The 20,490-nt window shown below is 41.2% G+C and overlaps 1 long non-coding RNA gene across 1 annotated transcript; it reads left to right on the top strand.

The window, feature by feature from the left end:
* The first annotated feature begins 6,942 nt into the window (after window positions 1–6,942).
* On the top strand, window positions 6,943–19,306 carry LOC117878163. The gene is made up of 3 exons (XR_004645907.1): window positions 6,943–7,045; window positions 14,908–14,977; window positions 15,895–19,306. It is a non-coding gene; the product is annotated as an uncharacterized LOC117878163 (long non-coding RNA).
* Window positions 19,307–20,490: the final 1,184 nt, after the last annotated feature.

The raw sequence follows: 20,490 nt of genomic DNA, 5'->3' as shown, positions 1-20,490 counted from the left end.
ATAAACTTTTAATTTTACTGCATGTCACACAGTTTCAGTTCTAATTTGTACTTGAAATGTTGTCTGCTGAATTTGATATCAGTAGTATAGCTTGCAAGCAGTGGGGGGCAAATTTTTACCTCCCAGCTTAGGTGAAGTGGGCCAAGAGGAAACATATTTAACTTGGATTAATGTAAGAGAAATGGTTAAGTAGCCCCTGGTTTGAGTTGAGGGGAAACATCAAAAATTGTTCACCTTCCGTTGCTATTGTGGTAGATACCCTGATGCAGAATGTTCAGGAGGTAGAAAGCTCATTTGACTATTTAAACAGAGCTCAGGCCTTTGTATCATTTCAGAAGAAAACGTTGCACAAAACTTTGATGATACGCAAGAAGAAAGTCCAGCAAAAACACACAGTACTGAGCTGAATTTTAAAGCTAGCAAAACTGAGTTGAACTAAATCCTTTCATAAACAGGATTTAATCCTACTCTGCAATGGCCGCAGTGTTGATTTGATCATTCACGCTCTACAGAAGCAGCATCCGCTACAAAGGACGTTTTCTAGATAGACTGTCACAGTTACATTTATCATAGAACTACATTTGCTATTTGACTATGTTTAACAAGAAACTTCACATTTAATTATACAAGACACTATTTTATTGATTTTGTGGGCAAAGTATAATGTTAGGAGCAAAATGGAGTACATAGATTGCTATGCATAAACAGTCAATATATGTGTCAGGAAAGTATCGGTGTTTTTAAAATGAACCCAATTTAAGAAGTTCTGTTTGGCTGGATTATCAAAACCAATTCACAGCACAGTCACATTTTTTCAGAAGGGAAAATACATTTCATGTTTTTTATTCTGTATTTGTCCTTTCTGCCAGGTGGGACCAGAATATTTCCTTGGAGAAATAAACCCACCATCTTGTAGACTAACGTTGTTCTTCTGAAAAGAATCATCAAATCAAATGTCTGTGTCATTTGGTCTGGTAATATCTTTTCTGTTTGTCCTTGGTTCAATCTTACAATAACACTTTCACTTACTGTATAATAGCATCTGTCTTCTCAGGATCTCAAAGAGCTTAAGAAACATCAATCAGTCCCCACAGTATCCTTGTGTCTTATTGTATCCTGATTTTTACTGTTACATGAACTGAGGTAGAATATTTCATTTGCCATCTCTAGCAGCCTCTCTTCTTGGGCACGTGGCCAGCTTAACTTTTTTAAGCTCCCCTTCTCCAAGTAGATCATGCGCTACAGATGCGCCTAATTGGCACTGTGACTGCAAGGACACTCATTATGCTTGCCATCAATGGGATGGGGGTATAGCCTATCACACCAACCCCAAACTTACTATTGAGTTAAACCATATATTTTAGGAAAACATAATTCTGATTTAAGGATTTAAATAATGGAGAATCCACTGGTAAGTTGTTCCAACAGTTAATTATCTTTAATGTTTAAAATGTGTGCCTTATTTCCAGACTGGAAGTCAAAGATAGTTCAGTCATTAGATTCTGTTTGTTTTTGCTGCATTAAAGAACCTCTACTATCAGATATCTTCTCTGTATAGTTACTTAATAGACAACGATCAAGTCACCACTTAACCTTCATTTCAGTAAGCTAAATTGATTGAGTTTGTAAGGTGTTCAAATACTGTGGGTATGTGTTCTATAAATAAAAAGCCTACACAAATATTAATAAAAAAAATAAATTAAAAAATTAAAAACATTTTAAATGCCTTGGAAAGATATTTCTTTTCAAGGGGAAAGTATGGCAGGTTTAAGGATGCCTGGGCCTGATAAACTCTTCAGCAGCTAGTGCTGGTATGGCACTGTTCTCAACTATGTTCTCTCAACAATAAAAGGTTATGTATTTATGTTTAATATTCCAAAGTTTTGCAGGGATTCTGGCTTTTCTTCATACTATGAAAGTATCCCTACAGCTGTTCAAATATAAGGGATGTGACCACACGCACATTTGAGAATTAGCCTCCTACTGTGAGTCCTCTCCTGAAATAGCAGGCTGCAGAAGACACACAGAAAAGAAACAGAAATCTTCTGAGAACAGGATTTTCTGGGAAGACCTCCAATACTTTCCAATTTCTGACTGGTGGTTTGAGGGTAAGAGTTGTTAGAATCTAAAAAATAAAGATTTGGGTTGGTTCAATATTCAGGGGAGGCTTGAGCAGGATCTAATTGCATGCCAATTGATTTGCCCATCCCTAATATTCGTCCCCAGTTATAAAGATGTAAGAGACTTGTAAAGCAAGATCAGAGAATCACCTTGGTTTCTCTTTAGCTCCTAGTAAAGGGCAGAGAGAAAGAAAGAAAGCTTGAGAGAGTACAGCACTTTCTAAACACAAACAGAGTCAGAACCCCAAGCAAGTTCTGCTCTGTGTGCTATTGTAGCTCCCTGCTGTCCTCAGCTGTTTTTATTCATTAGGACTCTAGTTTCTGGTTTCAACTTCCATGACATACTCTAATTATGATCATAATGATAACTATACATGCTAGTCATTAGCAACAGAAGCCTGTTACGTTAACAGCCTGAAACAAAGCTGAGAACAGCAATGGCAACCAGGGCTAGAGACAAAATGCAACAGGATGACCAAACTGTTCAAGTTTTAGTTGTTTCAATACCTGTCTATAGGAATAGGGGAGGGTCAGCCTACCCTGACCAGTCAAATGTCTCCTGCCTCATATTTCATCTTCTTGGGTTCCCCAATAAATGCACATAGACTCACGTGGCTCAAGTAACATCCCCTTCTTGGGGTCTGGATTATTAACAAAATCACTGCCCCAAGAAGGTAACAGAATGCCTCCAAGAAATTAGCTCTTCAATGAAAAGCAGCTGGCAAGACTGAAGTGATGCTAGTCAAAAAGGTGAAATGCTTTGGAAAAACAGCAGAGATGTTTGCCTCCATCTTCTATTGAAGGCTTACAGCCCACATTGGTCAAAGTTGTGTGAAGCCTCAGAATCCTGTTTGACTCCTCATTAAGCTCGAATGGTCAGGCAGTATCGGCACTTAAAGATGCCATGTCCAACTTGCTAGGAAACTTAACCCTTCCTTCCAGATGAAGACCTGGCCATAGTGATACATGTATTTGTCACCTCCATGTTGGATTACCATAATTCATTGTCTCTGAAACTAATGTGAAGACAATGCATAGATTCCAGCTGGTACAGAATGTGGTTGCCCCTTTCCCCACGACTTAGGCAATCAGGAACATGGGCCTGATGCACTCAAGTCCCTCAACAGGCTCCCAGTCAACTTTTGATGCCAGTTTAAGACTTTGGTCCTAATTTTCAAATGAACTAATGGATCAAACCCCAGCTACAGGACAGAATTTTGACCTAGACACCACTGGAACAAAAGAGTTCCTCTGGGAGGAAGCAAAGCTCAAAGCCCCAGACAAAACATGTGAGAACTAGGTATAAAGCATTCTCAGTTGAGAGGATCTGACTATAGAATAACTTTCCTGAAAAGTCTTTAGGAAATACTTCAAAACTTTTTCCTCAAAAAAGCCTTTCCATCAGGACACTTACAGTACTGACACCCACTTCTACCAAATAAATCCCAAAGAACCAGGAAAGCAAGAAAATTAATACAATCTAATTTAAAATAAATAAAACCATAACCCTCATGGAGTCTCTGATACTTCTCCCTACAAAAAGGGAGAAGTGTCAGAGACTCTATGCAACCTACTAGGGACTTCACTATTGTTATTGGTTTTACCTAGAATGCATTCAAACAAAGAGATGAGTGGCAGTGTACAACCCTCAGAAAGATAGAACATAACAGTTCAATGTCAACTCAAATACCAACTTTTCAGCCCTCCTCCCTAGGCTCTACAGTACTGTTCCAAAACCCTTTCTTTTCTTAAGCTTTTACCAGCTGTGGCTGCTTCTTCTGCCCTTCACAGGTAACTTCTTTCTGATTGCTGCACACCTCATCCTCCCAGGTCTTTCCCCTAACTCTGAATCTCCCCTTACTGTCTGAACTGACCTACAGAATGAATGAGTTGTAGTGGGTCAATTTGAGTGCACAAACATGGAGTAAATTCATCGTTCTGTTGCTAACATTTATTCCACCTAAGAAATGAGGAGCTCCCACAACCACAAGTTTTCTTGTGTGGCACTTTTTGGCATCAAAGTTAAGCTCATCTTGTGAGACTGCTTTCTTGTAGACTATTTTCCTTCTAGTTCAGGCAGAACCACAGAGGTATACAACAGTAACATTATTTTCATGATAAATAAAATTAAACAAATATTTTATTAACTTCAGAAAAGATCAAGGTTCTATTTGGGGGCCAAATTTCTTACTTTATCCAAACCAGTTTGGGGGTAAGAGGTTGTGTCTAAAATAGATGTGGCAGAAATGAAGAGTCCTTCAAAGATAACTATTGATTTCCAGCTGGTCAATATGCAGCCTGCCCTCTGTGGGGTTGACAATGAAAAAAATATTTCAAGATTTCATTGAACCTATTCTCCAATGGTAATGATAAATATGTTGTCACTGATAAGTAGTCTTACCAGAACAGTTTGTGGTGACAAGGCTTTGAAAGAAGGAAATGGAAAGGGTATGGCCTTTCATTACATTACGTAAATCTATTTGACCACTGAGAGGTTGGGACTCTGCTGCTGAGGTTACAAGCTAAACAAACCATCAACTTAATTCATGCACTACTTTTCAATTGAGGGCACTGTAGCGGGGCAGTTACCCCTCTCAGGAGAGAAAAGGCTAGGCTGATTGGGGAAAGACAAGAGGAGCTGGGGAGCTCCAGCCTGGCAACTCCCCAGGCTGCATGACTTGTGCAAGGCCTACAGCAGTACTGGGGCTGCAGAGGTGTAGCCTGGGGTTAGGCAGAGGCAGCAGGTCCAAACCCCCCTTGCCAGTGATGAATGGTTTACAGACTACAGTCTGCCCCAGTGAGCGGGGTGGCTAGATGATGACTGGTAGTAGCCACTGAGGCAAGGTGGGGTTAGAGGGTTGGGGGTTCCCCTGGGAGGGGAGACTCAGGCGGTGGGTTACTGCTGGGGCAGAACCCTGAGGAAAGAGGGGCACTGGGGTCCAGGAGGGACACAGGGGCCAATGGCAGGTGAGACACCAGCCAGGAGGAGACGCTCCGTATGCTGGAGAGCTAATTTCCAAGACAACCAGCAGGAGGCGCCACACCAGTGAGTCGTCTCATTGCTACAGACACATTTTAGCTACACCCAGTGATCAATATAATTCCTTTATTAAGTTAACCCTCTGCTGTTAGCTGAGTTTGGCATGGAGCCATTCTTGAACGTCTTCTAAACCACCTTTGTGCAAACTGGTAGTTCTCAGGATCCTCGAGGACAGCTGCAACCAGCTGAACTCCAGGGAAACACAGCCTGCAGCCAGACTATACATTACATCCTACATGAGTCTCTTCTTTCAAAAATGGTGGAAACAACCACCTCTACATTGCCCTGATGAGTAATTCTTTCCACCAAGAGAGGCAGAAGGTGAACCCAAGCTGCGTGATTAACAAAGATGTTTCCTACAGGCTTTCACCAAACCAGGTAATGCATGTTGAAAATAAGCAAATAGTCTTTCTTGGTTTCCATCTGAAAAATCTCACACTTTGCTTGACAGTAAATCTTTCCCTTCTCACAAGGTATACCATTTTTGGTTTCTTGGCTTTAATTTTGTCACTGATTCTGAATCTGGAAGGAGATAGAGCTGTGCAAAAGTTCTATAATGAAACCTGAAACCAGGTGAAACTTCCCCATTCCCCCACCCCTTAAAAATCCAAAACTAGAGCCAGGTTTCCTGAAGCTTTTGCCAAGTTTTCTGAACGTTTCAGCACACCTGGGCAGAGCCTCAGGAACTGAGCAGAGATCTATAGTTTTGGATGAAAACTGTACCAAAAAAAAAATCAGACATTTCACATTATTTGTTCTGTATGCCTGGTGATCTCAGACACAATGCATTGTCTTCTGTTCCCTGAGTGCTTGGGTGGTATGTTTAAAAGTATATTCAAGTGCAGTGTTTCAAATGAATAAATATTTCTACTAAAATTCATGAAAGTTTCAGCCTTTTCACAAAATTATAGATTTTAAGGCCAGAAGTACCATAATAATTTAAGCTGCCCTCCTGCATAACACAGACCAAAAGCACCTCAGCCATTAATTCCTGCAGAAGCAGAAGGGGCATGAGTGCATGGCTAGCCTCCCCGAAATGGGGGTTCATGTGCCACCCATGCTCCCTACTTTTTTTCAGGGTCAGGGACTGTGCATTCAGCTGCTTCTCGCTCTCACACACACACACACACACACACACACACACACACACACACACACTCTCTCTCATTTGTTCTCAGTTCCTTTGTGTTCTAACCCTCCGACCCAAAAAATACACACATGCATGTGTGCACGTACGCACACAAAGCAATACTCAGCAAAAGCTTCAGGCAGGTTCACATACACCTTTTGTCTTAGATGGGGCTTAGGCTTACAGTTATGTTAATTGAAGGGTGACTTCACACCTATCAATCTCAATCCTATAAAAAGGTTTCACCCAGCAACATGAATAACAACGTTAGGTTATAGAATTTGTAACAGGTCTCTCTCTGTTGACAGTCTTTGTTTGTGGAACTGTCCCTGGGAGAAGGCATAGCAGAAATCCTTGTCTCCTTTTAAAGGTATCTTTGGCCACTCTCTCTATTTAGATGTTCCCTTCCTTTGTTTTAGCATCCTCTGCCCCCTTTGCTATCCTCATTCCTCTAACTAACTGGGACAGGCTTCTTTGGGGAATGGAGTATGCATTTATAGTGTTCTCTAGCAGGGTGTTATACTTGGCTGGTTGGTTTCTTTTTCTATATTTAATACTTTGAATTGTATTTCTGTTCAGTGTTCAAATGCCTTTCAGCTGGCATCCTATAAACAGAGAGAGTATATGTGAGTAGAGAGAGGAGCAAGGAAACATTCTGAGGGCATGTTAGTCTAGAGGCTTTTGTTAAAAATAGGTAATAAATAAAATGTGACTTGGAACAAGAACTCAGTTCCTTTCCTTTCAACATGAGACTGGGTAAGACAAAGCATCTTGATTGGCTCAGGTGGAGGAATTTTTGTGGGAAGAGGGGTGTGTGTGTGGTGGTTTATGCTAATTATCATTTATTTTGGGAGATAAGCTACTTGTACATGGTATGTTTAGTTTGGACACAGAATGACTGTCCACAGTTTGATTTTGACATGAGTAACGGACCATTGGTAGAGGAGGAGGACATTGACAGATATTGCCTGAAGAAAGGGATCAGCCAAAACACCAACTGCTCCAGAAATTGCTCTAGGCAACAGATTGGTAATGGAAAACACTGCCTGGAAGTGGCTACAGGGAGAGGGGGAAAATACAAATGGTGGTTGGAAAAATTTGTAGAGCTGGGAGGTAAGAGCTGGACACAGCAACCTTCTGTGAATATAATTTGGTTTGGAATGACAATGTTTGTACTGAACTAACCTCGAGGACAGGAAAAGCCAGACAATGGTACAAAAAGCTGTTGCATTGTTAGTCTAATGTGCTCTTTTCTTTTCCCTTGGCTTACTCAGCTGATTATGTAACTGATCAACTGGGTTAATTTTCAAGCTGCCCACAATGTTATCAATCATATATTCTTTTATAGAATGTCAAATTATTTTTTAAAAGCCCACAATATTTCCTGTGATTAGTAATGTCTGGATATGTAGTTGTCTTACACAATATATATTTGGTTAACAAATCTAAATCCTGATTGAAAATGCAGTTCAATAATAGTAGGCTTTTAAATTATGAATCTGTACAAAGGAATTATATATTCTCCCACATATTCTTCCATCTCCCTACATATCTTCATAGGAAAATACAATTATGGCAGATGCAATAGGGTATGAAGTACATATTGTTTTCTGTTCTGGGAAGGTCTGCTTAAAAACTGAGCAGCTTTCAAAATGACAAAACAATTTTTCCTGGCAAGTTTGGTATCAGGCTTTGTTTTGCTAAACCTGATTATGTACTTTGGCTGCATGAACTAGCATATGTTTCAAACCAATTTAATCCCTGTTCAACATGATTCTCCTTATTTGCCCAACCATTTCAGAAATCATTTTTTCATGCTTGCTTTGAGTTACTGTTTAGTACATATGTACTCCAAGGGACAACAGAACTCAGCAGTGACTTAAAGTCTGATTCATGACGTTTTACTTACAGCATGAGCTGAATTGTTTTAATAATGCTTTTTGTTTGTCTTGGGTTTTTTTTTTTAAACCTACTGAGGTACAGATGTTCCTAGCAAAGAAATATCAGCCACACTGTACATGGGTTATATGGAGTCACATGGGTGGCGTTTAGCCTAATGTCACAGAAATAGGGAACAAGAGCAGGCCCCACAACCTGGCCCCTTTAAAAAAAATTCATGGAGGGATTGACTATGGTCAGCATTTCAAATGTCAATGTAGCCTTAATTTTAAAAAGTTACTACCACATCTGTGTGCAACTCATCTTAAAGGGGGAAGCCTTAAAGCCCTGTGGGATTCTGTCATCTCACCCAACCTCCTGTCGGATCTGGGCTGCTCCATTCAGAACAGTTTCTAGAGTTCTGCCCAATTCAGTTTTTAAGACTTACATCATCCCCCCCAGGGGAATGGTGGATGTCAGACTAATGGATCTCACAAGTAAAAGCTTTTCCAGATATTTAGTACACAATTTTCTCATTCCTAATTTTATCCCATCACTTTATATACCATATGGACCAAGATTCTCATAAGTGTGCTTCAGTTTTTTGGTACCCAAGTCAAGGTGCCTTAGAGACCCCATTTCTAGAAAGCATTGAGCACCCACCCTCTGACAGTCAGGCCCTGTAGGACATCTCAAGCTAACAAACAAAATGGAGCCACCAAAAGTCACTAGTCACTTTTGAAAGTGTTGGCTGCATAATATTCTAAATAAATCCTCTCCCTCATTGGTGTTTATACTCCCTCCATACCCATAAATAGTTAGGCCCATTCTTCAAGAGTTCTTGACTAGGACAGATACATAGGGGTATTGCATACTAGTGCTTTTAGATTAGCATATTGACTACATGCACATCAGTTCTACCTACCTAACCAAATAGGGATTCCATCTATTGAGCACAGCTGATTAGCTTCCCTGTGTTTCAGTTACCCTATCTGCAAAATGAGCATAGAACAGTAATTTACCTAATTAATCCACACTACTCTTCTTTGGGGTAATGGCTGTACAGTGCTTTGAAAATATGAAGTATCATGGGCTCCATTTTTCCCTACATGGGAATAACCAATGCTGCAAATTGTCCTATTCATTTTTCCATGAGGAAGCGAGCAGCGTATTATCACCTAGGCCGACAAGGCCTAGGGCAGCAAATTGGCAGGGGCGGCAAATTTATAATAGCAGCATTTTTGTAATCGCGGCATCACTGATGCCATGATTCTACCATGCATAGGCGCCGACTTTTCCTGGCGCTGGTGGGTGCTCGCCCCCTGCCCCACCCCCATTCCAACTCCTTCCCCAAAGTCCCCACCCCAACTCCACCCCCTCACTGCCCCATTGGACTCCTTCTCCAAATCCCCGCCCCGGCTCCACCTCTTCCTGGAGCGCGCTGTGTTTCCTCTCCTCCCCCCTCCCTCCCAGCGCTTGCTGCCGCGAAACAGCTAGAAACTAGAGGGAGAAATGGGGACGCAGCACGTTCAGGGGAGGAGGCGGAGCAGAGGTGAGCTGGGGCGGGGAAGTGGGAAGCTGCCAGTGGGTGCAGAGCACCCACCAATTTTTCCCCATGGGTGCTCCAGCCCCGGAGCACCCATGGAATCGACACCTATGATTGAAACCACCAATGACGGCACGACGCCATTTAGTAAACATACTCGCGAGAATTTGTAAAAAATCTAAAACAAGTTCATATGGGACCGGGTCGGCAATTATTTCAGGGCCTGGGGTGGCAAAATCATTAATCCGCCACTGAAGGAATCAGGCTTGTCAGCCCCATAAAAAAGTTGCTCTCTTAAACCATGGATGCCCTGAGAGCTATTTCTATTTTTAAGATCAGATCTGTTGCTGGAAGAAGGGAGTATCTGCTCTATAATCCAGCTCTATCAACTCCTACTGGACCCTTTCAATGGCTCCCATGACCATAACTGCACTTCGCTCTCATTTTGGAAAGGGGTTTTCTGCAGAATGAGAAGCAGTACATATTAGGAAAGCCCCCAAGCTCTATTAACTAGTACAAACTTGTCCTGTGGGTATGGGAAGCAGGGAAAACACTTCAAGAGGTTTAGGTGAAAGGGAGACCATGCCACCTACATGGGCCCTATGTAAATGCTAAGAATTCCTCATCTTATACTCACATGAAAGCTATTTACTGACCTGGTCACATTTACACAGCTCTGTGAGGGGCAAAAATGTGAAACCAAGAGTCATGTGATCAAAATAAGGGGTCTAGAATAACAATCCTCAGAAGCAATGCCTACACGTGTCTTTGCAGGAGATTACAGCTTTGATTAGTATTAATATTTCAGTGCCTCTCGCATTTCCCCCACCACCACCTTTTTCTGCCTCCAGCTAGTAGTTTGAGGGGAACAAACTCGTTACACTGACAAGCTGTTTTTAATGTGACAGGTTTCTGCCACTCTTGTCTGAACTCATTCCAGGATCTTCTTGTAATGTAACCATGCTGAAATAAACTTTCTTTCAAGATGAAGTAATGGATTGTGTTTCTGCAGGCTTAGAAAGGAGCAGCCTAGAACAAAAAGAACAGGAGTACTTGTGGCACCTTAGAGGCTAACAAATTTATTTGAGCATAAGCTTTCATGGACTACAGCCCACTTCCTCAGATGCATAGAATGGAACATATCTTGAGGAGATATATATACACATACAGAGAGCATGAAAAGGTGGGAGTTGTTTTACCAACTCTGAGAGGCCAATTAAGTAAGAGGGAAAAAAAACTTTTGAAGTGATAATCAAGATAGCCCAGTACAGACAGTTTGATAAGAAGTGTGAGAGTACTTACATGGGGAGATAGATTCAATGTTTGTAATGGCTCAGCCATTCCCAGTCTCTATTTAAGCCTAAGTTGATTGTATCTAATTTGCATATCAATTCAAGGTCAGCAGTTTCTCGTTGGAGTCTGTTTTTGAAGCTTTTTTGTTGCAAAATTGCCACCCGCAGGTCTGTCATTGAATGACCAGACAGGTTAAAGTGTTCTCCTACTGATTTTTGAATGTTATGATTCCTGATGTCAGATTTGTGTCCATTAATTCTTTTGCGTAGAGACTGTCCGGTTTGGCCAATGTACATGGCAGAGGGGCATTGCTGGAACAGTGATCTCTTGTTGCCAAAGCACCAAGCACCATGCAAGCTGAGTTTTGTGTTGCTAATGCCACAGCTCTGCTCCTGACTCCTTTTGGGGCTGTGCTATGAAATCTTGTCCCTGCTACAGTCTCCCCCTGCCTCCCATGACATGTCAGGATATTACATTAACTGCTTAAAGCTACAAGCTATGGATGGAAGCTGGGAGTGCACCAATGTAAAGGGTTAAGGGATCACTTCAAACATATCACAGTCCCAGGTTAAGCAAGCATCACAGTTTACCTGAAGTTTAAAATAGTAATATAAGAAAAAAGAAAAAGCATTCATTAATACAGAAATTAGCAGCTGGGTGATACAGTTCATGCATTTTATAAAATGCAACTAACATGCCACTCCTGCTGAGTGATTTAATCTTTTATTTCTGTGCAGATTAAAGTTGATTTTTATTCCTCAGATAACTGAAAAAACTACTGCACAGTTTATGCAAACACAGAAGTCAGACAGATCAGCTAAACTACTCAGATTCATAGACAACTCCAGCATATCCTAGGAAAGTGTGTGGACTGTTCACGCTTTTTTCTAATCCCTTGATTGGGTCCCTGTGTTTCTTTACATAAATTTCAAGCTTCTTATCCTCACTACCCAGTTCTTCCACAATTTTTCTCACATATTTATATGGCTCTTGTTACCATAGTAACTGAGTGCCTCACCATCTCTAATATATTTATCTTCACAACACCTCTGTGAGATAGTGAAGTACTATTATCCCCATTTTACAAAGGGTAACAAAGAGACTAGGTGACTTGCCAAAGGCACACAGGAAATTTGTGCTTGAGCAGGAAATTTAACCCAAGTTCTCACCCTAATGACTGGACCAACCTACCTCTCAAGGCCTCCAAGAAATTGGTCAACTAATAAGGGATATAGTGAGAGGCGATAAAGTATACTTTATTTAAATACTCATCGATTCTATAGTGGACATAAAATTATACATATTTTGATTATGCTCTTCCCATCACCCTTCATATGTAGCTTCCTTTAGGAGAACAAAGGGGCGGCAGGGATATGAAATAAACAAGACACCACTGTACCTCTTTCCCCTACCTTTTTTCTAAGTGTAAACTCCTCAGAATAGAGATTGTTTATTACTAGCAGTTTGTACAGCACCGAGCACAGTGGAGCCATCATCCTACGGAAGGTTCTGGGTGCTACCACAATAAAAATAATCAAATTTTGTTTTGGTCTGTGGTTGTTTATTTCCCCCATAGAACAGAAAAGTAACTTTGAAGACCACGCATTATCAGGTCTTCATTATTCAGGTCTTATTATCAATCAGACTATTTAATTAATTAATCGGATAGCATTTACATGTGCTTTCATAATACAGAATCAGTATGGAGATGTAGTACGGACGTTTCCTGAATTACGTAAACCCGACATATGCAAATCGGAGCTTACAGAAAAAGTTCTGTAAGCTAGAAATAGGAGTTTTCATTCTTTTGAGGTTTTGGGGGGTTTTTTGGTGTAATGGTCGGAGATACGTTTCTGATTTACGCAAAATTAGCATAAGTCGGGGAGCGTCTGTACTAATTTAATTATGTTTACAGATATGTAAGTCCCACCCTCAATTCCCCATTCACACACACACACACACACACACCCATAGCAACTGCTACAAGATTTGCTAATAATCAGGGCACAATGTTTTTTATGTAGACAAAATTCCTATGGATGTCTGCAAAATTGTGGCCTAAAACTCCTTGCTGAAAAAGCTTGGTGCAAGATTCATTGGTGCTAAAGATCTGCAATGTATTATAAAATCTAGTCCAATCACTTTATCTAATTAGTAAGAAAAGTAAAAATCACTAAAAATTGCTGGTAAGCGGTTTGCAATATAATTTTAACGTATATGAAGAAACTGAAAGTTACCTTCTTGAACGTCTGGTAATGAAGGGTAAAATATTCTAAAGTGCTTAAGTCACATAGAAGTGTAAGTTCTACTGGAAGACAGTTGGATTTGGGCTCCTAAGTTATTTAGGAGCTTTTGTAAATTTTACCCAGAGATTTGAATACTGTGCCTTCCATCACTGAGTTGATAAAGTGAATTCCAGGGAATACTGTGCTCTAAGCCACACAGAAATATTCCAACCCATACTGCACACTACTATTCCCTGAAAAAGTAATCCATATATAGGTACACAGTCAGCAAGAGAAAAATCACATAATGAATCAGTGGCAGAGCCAGGAACAGAATTTATAAGTTCTGGCTCTCAAGCTCCTACTCTAACCACAACTCTCCTTCACATGCTGTGCAAATAAAGATCTTTTCAGAAGAATCAATATTACTGGCAAAGACGTATAAACAGCATGTGGCAACAGCCTAATATCCATAACCAAGATAAACAGGATGAATAGCCTAATTTTTCTTCAACCAACTGTCCTGATATTATCTTGAAATTATATAGTACACAAGGTGCCCCAAAGCACAAAATAATTTCTCGAGGACCATAACTATGCTGAAAGAAACTATGTTCTCAAGGAACATAATAATGGCCACTTGTGTCAAGAACAATGGTAACATCCGTTGCTGGGAAGAGAACACTCATTTGGAACTTTAGTATTGAAATTAGCCCAGGATCTCAAGCCTGCTCCTGCTCCAATTGAAATTAATGGGTATTTTGTCATTTACTTCAATGGGAATAGGAGCAAGGCTCTTGGTGTATTTCTTACATGCTATCCCTGGGAGGTTTTGAGGAATGCTGAGTGGCACAGATACTAAATTAATTATAATACAAGGTAGGAGCAACATAGGTGATGCAAAGTCATCTGCTCTCTGCAATCAGTAGCATACTAGCTCCTGCTGCCAGCTTTGAGGAGTGTGTTTCTTCCTTAACATGTTTTAACTTAACTAATACCTCTACTTGGCACTTCCAGGCAAAATACTTGGTTGCAATATTCATATGTTCTATGCTTTTAACCTGTATAAAAGAAAAACTCAGCCTCCATAGCTGTCATCATTAGTTGATTCATTTCTTGTGATTAGTGCCATATTTCACACATTTGATTATATAAGATACATATACTTGATGCTAATTCACAATTTCCCTGCCCATCCTTAGATGCCAGCAATCTGCTGATTTATTTCTATGCCAGCATTGTTAATATTACTGGCAGAAACTGGCAATTTTGTAGAACAAAAATAAGCTTCACATGATCTGATGATTAACAAAACATATCATCATGAGCAAGGCTGCAAATTGCACATCGTCCATAGTAGAGGGCTAGGTAGAGCTGCACCCTCCCAGAAGAATGTTTTCTACCATTAGCCTTGAACACCCATTTGTCCAATTCTCCTTCAGAAGTCTCCATGTGTTAGAGCCCTATGCAGGACTATTTTTTAATCCCACTCCCACCCACTTCCACTATTATGGCAGCAGTCCTGCGGGACCCACTTGATCCCAGTCCCGCTGCAGGGCTCTACACTAGTCCTGCGCAGGCCTTTGCCATGCGTTTCTTGCCCCTTACACATGAAACGCTCTCCTTGAATACATCCATAAAACCAATCATCTCTCTGTTTCAAATCCCTTCACCAGATTTATTTCTGCTGTGATACCTACAAGAAACCAACCAGCTCATGATGACCAAGAGGAGTGGCCAGTGCAGGTAGCTGACATTTATCTATCTGCAAAACAAAAAACACCTTACAAATAATTCAGAGCTGTCAGGTTGTGCACATAACTAACCTGTGTAACCACGTCCTCTCTCTCCATTTTTCTCTTATGGTTAGTTGACCTAACTTCTCTCAAGTTAATTTGTAAGCTTTTGGGGGCATAGACCATATCTTTTGTTTGTCATCACAGTTCATAGCACGGGGAGACCCCAATTCTGATTGGGATGCTTTTGCAGTAATAAGACAAAATAAAATAAATAAATATAAATTGAAATTTTATGGGAATTTTTATCTCCCCACCCAATCTGGGTTGGTTGTGATTGCTCACAGAAGTCACATGGTACTAGTTCCCTCACAGACAGTCTGTCTGATGGGGTCAGGAGGGTTAGCAGAAGCCATTTTAGCTCATTCTCTTAGACAGCACGACTGCATTTTTTGCATTCAGAATCTAAGGGAGCTGAACCATTTGGCACACTGCCTGGTGGGCCCCAAAGATACTAAGGAGAGAGTAATCCATTAACAAAGCCACCATGACAGAGGAGTAGCAGGGCATTAGTCCATCACTGCAAGAACACTAGATGTAGGCAGGGAGGATCTCTTAAAGAAACTGTTCAGTGGAGAGGGATTGGGTGGAGACAGAGATTCACAAGATAGTGATATCTGAACTAACAGAATTTATGGAGGGAAAGTATCTAAACTTTCGGGGGCAGATCCTCGCCTGATATCAATTGCCTTTTTCCATTGACTTTAATGGACTGTCACTGGATTTGTAAACCATTTAGCTATGGGGAAGCTAATTGACAGCATGTTTTTACAGTTTTGTAATGGTGAAGCTAGTTTCTGGTGTGCTCTTTGTTTACAAACTGGTATGTTAATGATATATTGTTTTTTAACTGTACTTCTCTTCCAGGCACACAGGAGAAGGAATAAGGATTGGTAATTGTTTGGGTACTGTGATGGGGCTCCACTCACCACGCTGGTGCCTCCTGCTGGCTATCTTGGAGAATTAGTTCCACAGGTTGGTACGCCCTTTCCTAGTAACGCTTTGCCTGCTGCCACTTCTGCTCCTGGACCCACGTCACTCCAAGGACTACGGCATCCTCTTCACATCACAGCCCTCCACCATGACACAATCTGTGCTCCCCCTTCTGGGGTCGAGTGCGTCAGTCCAACTCTCCTGCGACTTCCCCAGTGGTGACTGCAGCCAATTGTCCAGCCACTTCCCCACAGGCCCAGCAATGTCTTTGCCCTTGTCTTAGGGTCTCAGCCTGCAAATCCCAGCAGCCAGCCAGGAGCTCTCTCTAGCTCCCCCAGTCTCTGCTAGCAGCACTGCTCTGTCCAGGGTGCTAGCTTCTTTCTGCCTGCCAGCACCCAGTCCTCCCTCCTTGAGATCCAGGGAGTAACTGACCCTGCTCTGCCCTGCATCTCTTTTTATATGGGCCTGCCAGGCCCCAATTGGCTGCTTCTCTCAGCTCCTCTCTAATTGGCTGCCTCCTGTGCAGCCTCCCTATTGCTCTATTAACCCCTTAGAGGCCAGTGTGGGGACATTGCCCCACAGGTACTCTTGGGGATCTGGATATCAAGCAGACTGCAAATCCAATGTCACTCCATAACAACCACCAACAGTGGCAAGTGATGCATTTTCATTTTTTCCAGTGCAAAACTATTCTTAAGAGCCACCTAGGCAGAATAATTCATGTTAGAACCAGTCTCCCAAAATGACATATAAATAACCCAAATAAAATAAAACTTAGTTTTACCAAAGATTTTACAACTGAACATAGCAAAACAAAATAAACTACAGATGTCCAATGAAGGGAGAATGGAAGAGATCACTGGTGAGAATATTAAAAGGGAAAATACAATATACAGAAGTGGATTTTAAAGAGTGAAGTGAAGGTGGAGAAAGAGGGCCTTTGGAGGACAACAAATGGGAAATTATTCCACAGATGGGAAGCAGCATGAAGGATCACGTGAAATCAAGAGTGGGAAAAGGAGAGAGGATTACTTACCAGGAGAAATATTAGTGTGTGGGATTGAGGAAATGAAAGCAGAAGTGAAAGTGGGAAATGCTTATGTAAGCCTTGAAGAAAGCCCAGGAGGGAATCACTCTAGACACTGAAAGAGAAAAAGTCAATATTGCTTTAGCAGTGACATTATCAGATAGGCTGGGAGTTAAGATGATGGAAACCTAAGTTTACAATAGTCAAGGCAAAAGATGACCCTTGTGTGAATAAAGCGTTTATCAATAGGTTCAAGGAAAAAGCAGAATTTGGCTATAGTAAAAAGGGGGGGAAACGAATAAGGTTTGTTCAGATACTGCATATTGTGGGGAGAAAAGGGGAGAAGTTGAAAGTAATAGCAAGGTGACAAGCCTGGGAGACAAACAAGATAGTGGGGTTGTCTATGCTGCTAATGAGGGGAGGAACTAGTGCGAGATTAAGATAAAGGATAAATTCAGTCTTGGACAGATTGAGTTTGAGATGTAAGACTGCAAGATATCCAAGTAGAAATAACCAAGAGTGAGTTGGAGCTGTCAGACTGGACAAAAAGATGGCAATGGATAAATTGTGAATGAGCACTTATCTACCTGAAGAAGCTTTGCACAATCTGGCGCATAACTTTTAATTTTCTATTGCTAAAGGCAGCATGATACATCAACTTGAAAGTCCATTCACTCTCTAGCAAATGAACAAACTTTCTAACAATAAGTATTTGTAAGCATTTCTAGGAAATGAATGCTCTTGCCCATTCCTTTTCCCTCCAAGATCCCTTTAATTTTGAATCTCCACATATCTCTGGGCTAATCCATGTACAACCATCTCAAGGTTTAAAAAGTACAACGACTGCTTGAGGCCCAGTAAGGAGCATTTTGAAGGGGCCCTTTTGTTGTTTTCCCAGGTAGGATGTTTAACTCCTGATCAGTGGAGCCTGAATTCCTTTCTCACCACACCCAAGGTCATTTTAATGAAAATTCCAAAGCCCATGCCAAGAGGATAGAATTGCTCTTAATCCTTCAGCAGCTAGTCATTTGATCCACAGACCCACTGGGGTTATTATTGTGTGTCTACAGAGCACAGCAAAGCACACAGAGGTAGAGAAATGGCAACCACTGCGGAAACCAGTTTCCTTTCCCCAACCTTTCTTTCAGGTTGAGGGGGAGGGGAGGGGTCCTCCATCTAATCAGTACATTCACCCCCTGCCAATTTTTAGTGCTGATACGATGTTTTAAGTTATCCTCCTCCTTTCATAGAAGTTGCACAAGTTGTTTTTAACAAAAAGAAATAAGGAAGTTTAATTACAAAAACTGTTTCCTCTGTTGTGCATTTTGAAAGGGAACTGCATGTCTGTGTGGTCCACACCTCAGTGTATTGTACTGATGTTTTACATCTGTGCTTTAACAGTGCCTTAGAATAATGAAAAACAATGTGGACAAATAAAATTAAAAACAAAATAGCACTTTTGGCAGGATGGAGGAGGAAAGAGAGATAGTGAGTACAGTATAATATTCCATTTCTCCCTGGAATCTTTGACACATGATCCAGGAGTATGTGTTTTATCTAGTATGTTCTCAGCGGTCAAGGTAAGGCTTAATTCTCACTCCCTACATTTGTTTCAGTCCGTGTCTGATGTGAGCAGTGACTTCCATTTCCTGTCAGGCTGAAATCAGTAAATTCACTGAATACTTTATTTAGGACACCACAGGCCTCAAGCAACTCTACCAGCTTTCACTCATTGACAGGGCTTGCTTCTACATCATGTGGATTCTTTTGCTCAGACCTTCACCCCCTGCCAAGATGAGAGAGATGCATCCGCCATCATCACCCCCCCCTCCAGATAAACATTTAGGGTCCAAACCTGCAAATACGTAAGCACATGGGTAACTTTGTTCACATGCATAAAGTTACTCACATGCTGAAGTGCTTGCAGGATTAGACCTTAAAATAATGCATTCTCCCCACCCCTTCAAAGGTGAAAATTTCCAATGTGTTCTCTACCATTGTATTGCTAACAGTGAATTTCCTTCTACAGAAATTTTGCAGCACCAGCAGCTCTGCACAAAGTACCTGGATGTAGTAAAACCTATAAGTATGGTTGCTACGAAAAAGCCTCTCTCGGCTTTCATCACTAGATTTATGAAAGATATATATTTTAGGCACCTCGTGGGATTTACAAATATGCCTAAGGAAGTCAATGGGAGTTAGGCACCTAACTCAGTGAGGTACTTCTATAAATCCCACCAAGCATCTACCTTCATCATTAGGCACATAAATACCTTTGTAAGTCTAGCCCTTAGGGCTCAATCCTGTTCCTATTGAAGCCAAGGGCAAAATTCTCATTTTTTTCAATGGGAGCAGAATCAGTCCTATCAACCTTGCCCACACTACAACTTTTAACAGTTTGTAATAATTTACTACTGTCTCTGAACAGAGTTTGTGTCTTCACACAGTGTAGTTAAAGCTTAGTGTGATCAGTTAACAGTGTTTGGGCCCCTACCAGAGGACTAGCTTGGGATATAATTGTCTTCCTGTAAGCAGTTCAACACAGTCCGATGCACACAGAACTCCCTAACCATGTTCGCTAGTGGTTTGGCCTGTCCTCTTTCCTCAAAGTTCCCTAGACCTCCCAGAGCACACTGTCCCATGTTCTGCTGAAGCTAGTATGTGTGTGCCCACCCTCTGGGCATTCCATCCCCTACCCAGGATGTATAGCTGCTGAGCTATTCTCAGAGTGCATCTCTGAATGGGCAGCATGGTAGATGCAGACACACAAACATGGCTATTATGGCAAAAAAGCTGCTGTGGGGAAACAAACTGAAAAACATTACCTAGGTACAAGTAAAGTGACCTTGCCTCAAACCAATTTTATCATGTTTTTGTAACTGTAGTGTGATCAGTGTCTTCAAGAACACCAAACCTACCCTTCAGGAAAAAAGTAAAGCTTTCCTTATCTTCCTCCACTGGGAAAATCCCATTATCCCACATCAGAATGCATCCATCATGCCATTTCAAGTTCCAAACACACAGTAAGGTAAGGTAAGCAGTATCAGCCTAAAGGGATTTGAAAACATGAAGTGTATCAAACCATATTGAATTTTTATTTTTTGTATCTATTTATTTTGAGCAGCAAGCATACAACAACCCAGAATACTGTCCAATTGGATTGCTTCATTAGCCAAACTTCTGGCTCCCGTTATGGAAAAGAGACATCATCACTGTGATAAATGAAAGAGGGGGTAGCTCCATTTTATGGGCACCCAACCAGCCAGTTAGCTATAAAATCCCTCTTAGTAGTTGTTCTCTACTTGCTTTACCTGTAAAGGGTTAAAAAGTCTCACGGCATAGGTAAAAGGAAGGAAGTGGGCACCTGACCAAAAGAGCCAATGGGAAGGCTAGAACTTTTTAAAATTGGGAAAAAACTTCCCCTTTGTCTGTCTGTTGTTCTCGGGGAGAAGCAGAGACAGGGCTGCAGCTATGCTGTAAGAGCTTGGGGCCAGGTATGAAAA

This window comes from Trachemys scripta, chromosome 5, assembly GCF_013100865.1.
Source record: "Trachemys scripta elegans isolate TJP31775 chromosome 5, CAS_Tse_1.0, whole genome shotgun sequence".
NCBI lineage: Eukaryota > Metazoa > Chordata > Testudines > Emydidae > Trachemys > Trachemys scripta.
This window is presented reverse-complemented; position numbering and strand designations above follow the sequence as displayed.